General features: G+C 54.6%; 1 protein-coding gene across 1 annotated transcript in view; it reads right to left on the reverse strand.

Annotated features, from left to right (window-relative positions):
* The window catches only part of INPP5A (inositol polyphosphate-5-phosphatase A), a 188,248-nt gene that overhangs the window by 163,709 nt on the left and 14,125 nt on the right, over positions 1-10,414 (reverse strand). The gene's annotated exons all lie outside the window — the stretch shown is intronic.

The following is a 10,414-nucleotide window of genomic DNA, read 5'->3' on the forward strand; positions in this document are numbered from 1 at the left end:
ATAGTAGCAGTCTTCATTCACAGCTCTGCTCTTCACAGAAGGGTCGGTGCCGGGCACGCCCTGGCCTTAACTCCATCTCCCACCTTGGCCTCACAGAATCCCTAGCTTCCTCCGAGCACGGCTCCAGCTGGAAGTGGCTTGGGATTCACTTCCTTGCAGACAGTCTGTCCTCCTCCCCATCTGTTCTGGAGGAATGTGAGGGCAGGGACTGTTTGTTTCTTGTGTCTGTATCCCCAGGGCCCAGCCCAGTGCCTGGCTCATGGGAACTACTGGATAAGGCTCACCCAATGGAACTGGGCAGCCAACAGACGCCTGCCCCACTCCTGCCTTCAGTGCTGCCGTGTCTCCTTTCAACAGGGAGGAATAAAATGTGAGGGGAAAAACAGGCCCTGCATTCTGAAGGCCTGACCCAGATGGGAGCTGTCTTCATGCTGTCCTCTGCAGCTGCAATCAGAATGCTTTTAAGCACAGCCGGCCCCTGCAGCCTCAGGAACACCAATCTAGGTCAGTGTCTTTATCTCCCAAACAAGGAGAGCTGGGGAGCCAAGGGGCTTTCAAGCCAGGGCTTTCTGCCCACAGGTGGCGAGAGGCTGCCGGCAGGCAGAGCCAGGGCCCCTCCTGCTGTGGTCCAAGTCTCTCAGTGCCCACCTGTCTTTGCTTCCCCCAGGACAATCTCACCCCTAGTTCCCCATTCTCCAGGCAAGGCCTTTCTACTGTGAAATCCAAGCTAAATCATGAGAGTTCGAAGGGGACACAGGAGAATGTAGGGGAGAGCTTGGTGCTCTGATGTCAGAGGCTTTGACTGGATCAGCCAACCTCACAGGCTCCCATTCTACCCTAAATATTGTGTGGCCCTTGCTGCCACCGCCACCACCACCAATGCCACCACCACCGCTGCTGCCACCACCACTGCCACCAATACCACGGCCACCACCGCTGCCACCGCCACCACCACCGGCGCCACTGCCACCACTGCTGCCACCACCACTACTGCCAATACTGCCACTGCTGTCACCACCACCACTGTCGCCACCGACACCAATACCACTGCCACCGCCACTGCCACCAGTACCACTGCCACCACCACTACTGACAATACTGCCACTTCTGTCACTGCCACCAATACCACTGCTGCCGCCACCATCACCATTACCACTGCTGCCACCAATGCCGCCAACTCTGCCACCACCGCCACTGCCATTGCTGCTGCTACCACCAATGCCAACAACACCATGAAGGTACAAAGGAGAGCCACGCTGGAGAACCGCGCCAGAGAGGCCTCTGAAAGAAAGGCGCCACTGAGAGGAAGACCACGCTTTGTGTTCATCTTTCTGTCCCCCTCTGTCTCTCCCATGAAGGCAAATGACAGAGCCAGAGCCCTACAGAGCGGGAGGACTGTGAGCGGCTATCTCACGCGGCCTGTGGCCAACAAGGTTCCTACCAGGCTCTCCTCTCCTGCAGCCAAGGCAGAGGACCACAGGCTTCTAGCTAGAAGCGACCTTCTCCCCGCCCCAATTTTACAGTTTCATGAAGCTAGGGGTCCAGAAAGGAGGGCATCCTGCCCTGAGGGCAGGCTGGGAGTCCCCCCCCCAGTCACCCATTGACACCATATCTCACTCACTCACTCACACTCACTCACACACACACACTCACACACACACACTCACTCACTCACACACACACACTCACTCACTCACACTCACTCACACACACACTCACACACACTCACTCACACACACACACACACACACACACACACGCACACACACACACACACCTTCTATCCAGGCACACCCTTAAGACTGAGTTTACTCATGGCCATAAAGCGGTTACTTCAAAGCTTCCGCTGACCCTTCTCTGGCCACCAGCTCCAGCCAGCCCTTACTTACAACCACATGAGCCACTGAAGAAGCCAGACTATTTGTCACCTCACCGGGCAGTGGTGACCAAGCTCCCCAGCCCAGCAGTGGTCCAGTGACCATCAGATTCTAAGGGAGTCAGGATACATCCTTGTTCTCCTTCCCCATCTGGGCTCCAAAAGAGCCTCAAGGTAATAGAATGTGAGGGTTCCGTGAGATATGACAAATCACAAGAAGCTAGGGAAGACTTGTACGTGCTGACTCGGGAGGAAGCAAGGGGCTGACCAGGCCTTAGAGGGCTGGGGATTCAGAGCTGCAGTCAGAGGGTTAGTGGAACAGGGATGCAGAATCAGGCATCTGTGTTCAGGCACTGCTGATGTTTTAGATCTTTCTGCTTAACTTTACGAATCTGTTACAAAGAAGGGCTTCAAGCGGGGGCTGTAAGCTGGTAGGGAGCATCAAAGGTACAAAAGGAAAGCTCTTAAACACCTAAAAGAAACCAAGGGTCCCGAAAGGCCACCACAATTTGGGTAGGCACTTACAAACCAATCAGAAAAAGCTCCCAGCCTCAGACGCAAACTTTACTTCTGCTCTCCTTCTAACTTGTAATGTTTATGCTGGGGGATACATACTATTTTTGAGAAACAAAATTTAAAAATAGGAGAAAACGAACCTACCTGTTCTCATCAAAACCACCCACTTGGTCCAGGGGGGAACAGGAAAGAGAAATTAATTTGAAGCCAAAAGACTTGGGACTGAATCTCAAGTCCAGCACTTACTGGAACTGTGACTTTGGAAAAATCATTTCATGGTTCCAAGTCTTGGTTTTCTCATCTGCAAAATGGGGAGAATGGCATCCTCTACTTCACGCAGGTGATGTGAGCTTAAATGAGGTCACACGTGTGAAATCACCCTATAAACCCACCACAGGTTTGCCCAGGTCACAGCCTGTGAGGCCAAGGGCTCTCCTCCCTCCATACAGAGGCTGAGGGAGCTTCCTGACATGCTACCGCTCCGCCCCCCATCTAGGTCCCTCTGCCATTCTATTTGTCTCCTCCCCTCCATTCTCCTCTGAGCACCCCACATTTCAGCCAAACCTCCGACACCCCCCGGGGCCTTTCTCCATCACCTTAAAGCGGGTGACGGGAGTCTACCGTGCCCTACTCAGATTCTGGAGCTCGGCCATTCACTGGGGCTATGGCAGCAACTATGCTGGGCTTCAAGTCAGGAAGACCCGAATTTGAATCCTGCCACAAACAGTGGAGAACAGGCCCAGAGCAGCCCATCCACACAGCCAGGTCAAAGGCTTGCCCTGGAGGCAAGTGTCATTACCACCCCCATTTTACAGATGCAGAAATGCAGGTTGAGAGAGGTTAAATGCCTTGACCAGGATCACACAGCAAGTAAATGTCTGAAGCTGGATTTGAATTTGGGTCTTTCTGACTCCAAGTTTGCTATACCACCTGGCTGTGTAGCCCTAGGGAAGTACTTCACGCTGTAACAGGCTCGCCCTCCTAGAGTTGAGGCCAGGACCAAATGAGAGGCAGGTCAAGGTTTCTGCAAACCGGTGCTCCACAGACAAGTCAGCGATTAGAACTGTGCCCTCTCCTGGCCAGCAGGGCCAGTGCTGCCCCTGCCAGAGTCACAGCATCGACATGATCTAAGGCCTCCCAACCACTCTACGAGGTGTGTGCAAATAGGACCTCCACTTTACAGATGGGCAAACTGAGGCACATAACACAATAGGCCTCAATGTGACATTCACCTTGGAAGAACACGGAGAACCACCCAGGTTTCTGGAGGGAGAAGCTGGCTGCACAGCCGTATCCACAAGTCAGTGGGGCTGGCACTGTCAGCTTCTACTCTAGTCAGCCCCCCTCCAGGTAAGCCCACTACTGGCAGGGTACTCTTGGGCTGCAGGGAGAGTCACAGTCGATGTTGGGAAAACCACAGAAAAGCAGAGGTTCTGGCCTATTCTCTGACAACTAAGTAGTGAGCTCCCCAAGACAGGCAGGCTCCAAAAGAGCCTCAGAGCCCCACTCCCCACACCAACATGAATGGCCACAGAGGAGGCAGCTGCCCCAGTCACCCCCCAGTCTCAGAAACCCCAAGATGACAAGAAGGATTCTGTGAATTGGAGGGAAAGGATGAGCAGAGACAAACACAGCCTGTCTTCCTCAGCCAGCAATAAAACCAGCCTCTCTATCTGGTTGGGGGGGGGGGGGCGGGAACCTGTGCCTCCTGGCTCCACCAGCACCAATAACCAATAGAAAGGAAAATGGACCCCTGAGTGTGCGCTGGCTGTGGGCTCTGGAGCCCTGTCATCTACCTCCATGGGCCACCCCCAGGCCCAGAGCTTAGTGACAGCCTGGGGATGGCCAGAGTCCTCCCTCCCTGTGCCCAGCCCCTTTCAAAAGCCAGGAGATAGAGTTGTCACCAAATACAGTCAGGCTGGGCTGGGTCCCTGCCCCACACCTGGCCCTCTTCAAGGCCTCAGAGACAGGCACCCCTTCCCGGACAGGTGGAGTGATCACAGGGCCGAGGACACCAGCATGAGGTCAGCTCTCACAGCTGTGAGCCCCCGGAGAGCCCCCACTGGGAGGGGAACCCCGGGGTCAAAAGGAACATGGTCCTGCTGCCAGCTGAGGGGGGGGGGCACCTTCCTTATCCCTGCTGCCCCAGAATTCACAGTCTAGCTGCCTGAAAGGGGTACCAAAGTAGGCTTTTACACTGAGGACCCACATGGGGGGGACTTTCAAACAGCTCCCCTCTTTCTTCCCCAGGTCCTCCCAAATTCAAGAAAAGCCAAGTGCTTCACAGCCTACAATGGAAGCCTATTGTCCAGCCCAAGACCACTCCGGGTCATTGGCCTTGGGGCCCAGTGGGGCTGTCCTCATCCCCCACCCCACCCCACCCCACTCCAATGCTGCAGCACCAGACAGCAATGGGGAAGCGGCTTCTACCCTGAGGAGGAAGCCTCCTCCCTCAAGGCCACCCATACTGCAAGGGCCATGCGTAGCTCATCTTTGGCCTTCTTCATGGGCCTTCCAAGTGGGGCCAGCCTTTCCAGGTACACTCCAAATTACCACAAGGGATGGGCTTTCCCTGGGCCACCTCTGGTGGAGATTCCTTATTCATGAGCCTGATCCATAAACCAGGCTAATACCTGAATCCAGAGACTCCCCCTTCCCTCATGCTGTCAAGGTGCCCAGAGGGGTGCTGGCATTCCCAAGGCAGGCTGCTGCACAGAGACATTACTCGTGGTAACCTTCTCTGCCTTGGCTTTGGGGAGAGGTGCTTTGAGTCACAAAGTCTGACTAAATGCCTCCTATGTCCCCCAGTCATGGGACCATCAAATCAAAAATGACACGGCCCTGCCTTCAACAAGCTTGTACTCTTCTGGGGGCAGAGGGAGCGGGCAAGGGGAGGCATGCCTAGATCAGTGAATGAATATTGCTCTGAGGAGATGGCCCTGCCAGCCAGGGAAACAAGGGGGGGGGCTTCCTATAACAGGTAGCACCTCAGGTAAACCTCACAGTGAGACAGAGACTCCTTTGGGAAGGAGGAAGACTGAATGGGGGGAAGAGCAAGCAGGAAGCTGGCCCCTTTCCTTAGAGCCGCAGACGAAGGTGGGCAGCAGTCAGGGAGGCTCTTGGACTGGAGGCAGCAGGAGCCACAGAAAATGCAGGGGAGTCACAGCACCAGACTTTGCTTTGGGAAATTATTTTAGAAATCCCACAGAGAAAGGATTAGGCTGGGGCTCTTAACCTGGAGTTCATAAATCTTTTTTTTATATATATATATTTACCATATTTCTAGAGAAACTGATTTTTTTTGTAATCCTATGTATTGTATTTCATGTGTTCAAAATCATATTTTCTGGAGGTGACCATAGGCCCTACCTTGGGTTATAGAAAGGAAAAGTTAAGGGAGAGAGGGACTCCTCCAATCGTCTGAGGCACAAGTAATCCGCAAGGAAAGTGGTCATGGCCAAGTGATGGGAGAAGGGATCATCAGAGGGTGGATGGATGAGAGAAACGTTCCAGAGGCAGAAAGGAGCGGACTTGGCTGCTGATTGGCTGAGGGCCCCCACAATTCAGAAGATGTGACCTTGAAGCAGAATCCTGCGTTTTAGTCACGGAGCCAAGATGCCCCAAGATGCCCCAAGATTTGGCAGAATCAGCAGATTCTGGGCCACCTCGGCCCCTTCTCTCCCAGAACCTGGAGCTGGTGAAGTATGTGTTCATTCAGGCGCCCAGAGCTACCTTCTCTTGCTCTTCTGCTACGAAAGAAGGCACATTTTCAGACCTTTCTGTGTGAGAAGTCACCAGTGAGCCTTCTGGGCACAGGGCAGAGACTCATATCCAGTGGGGATGTTGAAGCCACCAAGGAGATCCTGACCACCATGACCAGCACCACAGGACTCAATGGCAGTGGGCACTGCCCCCCTCACCCTAACCCACCAACAAGCATCTAGACCACATCCTTCCCTAACCCAACTGGCCCTGCACCAATGCCGCCAGAAGCCCAAAGCCCCCACCCCCCTCACTCTGACCCTGGGGACCATCGGTGCAGTCCTGGGACCCAGGACCTCGCAGCCTTGCTATCTGCTCTGCGACTTTATTTCCTGCCATGTGAATTTCCTTCAGCCATGTCCTGACACTGCCTCTAATGAGCTCGGGGACCTGGGTCAAACCCCTTCCCCCCATGGGGATCCTGCTTCCTCAGCTGCCCAACAATCTCCGAGCTCCCCCCATCCTGTAATGTCCTATGAACCCCATCTAAGCTGGGGTACCTAAGCTGGAAGAGGGGCACCCCCATCCCCTGCCAAGACCATCCTTTGGTGGAAGTTACTGCTTTGGAGCCTAGGAACCCTGCAAGACTAAGGTTCCCAACCCATGGCTAGTGGGTTGGCAAGCTCTCCCCATTTACAAACATTAAAGATCCCCTGGCAGGGGCAGATGTCAAGGGAAACACTTCCCTAAGCAAAGCATCCAGTCGCCAATGGCCCTCCACACACCTCCCCCCCATACTCCCCACACACACTCACACACATTCACACACATGATCACACACATGTACTCGTGTACACATATTCGTGTTTACACACGTGCATTCACACATGCACACATGCACTCACAAGCTCACACTCCCTCACATATGCTCACACACATACACTCACTCACATGATCACCCACACTCATACATACATGTTGACATGCATATATACACAGATATACATGCACACATATTCGCACACATGTATGCACACACATGCACACATTCATGCTTTCACACATGCTCACGCTCCCTCACACATGCTCACACGCTCACCCACACTCATACATATATGCTCACATGCATATATACACACTCATACATATATACACATTCATATACACATGCACAAACACAGCCCCCATGTGGGTGTGTTTCTGTACTCCAAGCCACTGAGTCTTTCCACCCACACCTCACCATCCTAACACAGAACGACAGATACTCCTGTACAAAGCTGGGCATCACTGTGTAACATGTACCCATCTGGCCTAGGGAAACTCTTCTGGGCAAAGACAGCGGCAGCCTCAGCGCAGTGTCCGAGGAGGAGACAGAGGGCCCCCCTCCCCCTCCCAGCACCCATGGCCTCAGTGCAGTGTCTGAGGAGGAGACAGAGGCCCATACAGAACACTTTGGTTTCCAGGCCGCCCCGCCCCCCCCCAGGTCACGGGAATACCACAGGCTCCACAGAGGAGTTCCAGGAACCCTTTCTCATCCTCCACAGGATGAGAGCATGGTGCAGGTTCATCAAGGCCTTTCTCTGCCTCAGTTTACACATCAATGATACAGGTCACACTTCTCCCAATCCCCTCGAGGTCTGAGGCCAAACATTCTCCTAGCAGGGGAAGATGGCGTGCCCATGTCTTCGGGGTACTGGACCCCTCAGACAGGACCAGGGAGTGCTCTGCCACTGCCCTGCAGGCCACAGAAAACACTGCCTTCCTTCCAGAACTCCAGGATATGTGGGTGTGTGCCCCCAGCCAAGTCCCGCCCCGTCCTGCCACACTGAAGGTGGCATGGGGCCAGCTCTGCGGGCAGCCAGAATTCTGCTTTCAGCTCTCTCCACACAGGATGCCACAGTTTCCATGACATCACTGGCAGGGCTGGCTGAGGCCCAATTCCGATCGTAGCACAGCCAGCCTCTGGCTGCCCAGGCCAAAGGTGTCCTTAGGGAGAGCCTGCGCACAGCTACCCCCCAGGGCCATCCCACACAAGGGGAACAGGCTCAGAAGCGATGGCCTTTCTGCCTCCAAGAAGTACCTGGTCAGGACAGCTTTGGGGGACTGAGGGAAGGAAAATCATGGTGAACAGGCCAGTGCTCTGGAGCCCTGGGGGTGCTGAGCTCCCCAAAGGCAGAAGCCCCCACAACACTGCTAGTGCAAGGCAGCCTGTGTTCTGGGCCATCAGCCCCCAAGGCCAGGGGACCCAAAGGAGGTAGCCAAGGCAGGCCTGCAGCCCCCAGTCTTTAGAGACAGAAAGTGAGCCACAGGGGTAGATGATTCCCATTTGTCTCCTGGAAAACGAGGGTGAAAAGACTCATCCCAGCAGCCCGGCTGGGAGACCCAAGGGGATCTTGACTGCAGAAGCAGGAAGCGCTACCAGCATCTCAGTGCGTGATCGGGGGCACAGTGATGGGAGGGGCGGAGGCAGCCATCAACTGCCAAGGGCCTATTAGACAGCTCCTGCATGCCAGGCATTGTGCTAGGCCCTGGCACACACAGAAGAAGCAGTGCCAGTCCTCAGGGAGTTTCCATTCTAGAGCAACGCTCCTGAATGCCACAGGGGCTGAGGCTTCTGGGGAAAATGACAGGATGGCACCTTCCCCAAATGGGCCAACGTTTTCCCGTGAGTCAGGAGGATGGGGGGCTGATGGTCCGTCCTCTCAGCCTCTGGGGAACAGCAGGGATAGTGTTCGGACTTCCCCAAGGACAGGCATCGAAGGGCGTGAGGAAAGGGCAAGGAGAAGGCCGGCCATCACTGGTGCAGGTTCTGTTCCCTCCTACCCTGACACCTTGAAGGACCTCCTGAACCTTCCCAGCCTGGGCTGCAGGGGCCTCGAGCACAGCAGGAGGCAAGATGAAGCCTGACTGAGAAAAGCCAAGGGGAGCCATGCTGTTTTCCCTGAAAATGTCAATGATTACAAATGCTTCCAAACAGCCTGGGCCAGTTCGTTGACATCCCCTTCCCCCAAAAGCCTTGGCTTCCCTTTCCTAAGCTTTATCACAGCCCCTAGGCACAGGAGAGCTAGGCTGGCTCAGGAATTAGGAAGCCCCAAGCTCAAAGCCAGCCTCAGACACTTCCAAGCAGTGCCTGTGACCCTGAGCAAGTCATTTCACCTGCCTGCCTCAGTTTCCTCAACTGCAAAATGGGGTTAATAGCAGCCCCTATCTCACAGTATTGATAGCTGCAAAGCACCTGGCGCAGTGTGGAGCACGGCCCGGGCTCCTGAGAAACACTTGCTTCTTTCCTCCCTCCCCTCCGTTCTCCAGGGATACCTGCAGACAGCTGTTTACAGGACTGGACATGGGGTGGTGTGGGGAGATACACACAGGAGCTGAGGTCACTTCCTGCTTGCCCTCCCTACATCCCCAACACCCCCCCACCCCCACCTGATGCTGAAGCCCCTCCCCCAGAGGGCGAGACCTGAGTAGAGCAGCCCCTTCCTACCCGGTGCATGCCTCCCTGTCTGTTCTAATTCTGGGACCCCTCACGCTTCACCCACTCGGATGCCATGTCCCAGCTCCGCACCCAAATCTAAGCAAATACACTGAGCGTTTCTAGACAGGACGTGGCCACTAAGTGTCCTCCGGTTCCACTCACTGCTCCTCTGATTCCGTAGGTGCAGACCCCCTTCTCTGGCTGCGGCTGCCTCTAAGGTTATCATTTGCTTTTAAAACCCAACAAGCCTCATTTCATCCGTGTGGAAGTTCTGGAACATCAAAACACTCAAACACTTTCATTCAGCAATTCTGCTCCCACTGTGGCTCATGCCCTCACCCATGGTGCAGCCTGGCAAGAAGGAAGGAAAAAAAAGGGGCAATCCCACCAGGTTCTTGGTGCACACCTTGGTCTCCCCCCCCACCCCCCATGCCCTGGCCTGGCCCTTAGGAGGAGCTGCCTCAGTCCAACAAAGAAAACCAACCTCTTGGGTGAGATGAGAGGACATCCATCTGTGTTCTCATCCCAAGGAACTAAGACCCAGCAGAAAATCTGATCTTTGCAGTGACTTCTTCCAAAATCAGGAATCTAGTCCAGGAAACTCAGAGGTCTAGGAGTCAGCCCTCCCCCCAGTGGAGACTGAGTCAGAAGCAGCACAGAGAACAGAGGATTAGCTGGGGGGGGGGGGGGGGTGGCCCTCCCAGGGGTCTGGGTTCAAGTATTGTCTGTGACCCCAGGCACACCATTTAACTTCTCAGTACTCAAGGACAAATCCTTAAAAAAAATATATAGACTTTAATTGTTATCTTTGGGTCTTACCCTTTCCAGATTTCCCTCTGCAT

Source organism: Petaurus breviceps, unplaced genomic scaffold, assembly GCF_028583685.1.
Source record: "Petaurus breviceps papuanus isolate PSGF00001 unplaced genomic scaffold, PetGlider_PUasm1.0 490, whole genome shotgun sequence".
Classification (NCBI taxonomy): domain Eukaryota; kingdom Metazoa; phylum Chordata; class Mammalia; order Diprotodontia; family Petauridae; genus Petaurus; species Petaurus breviceps.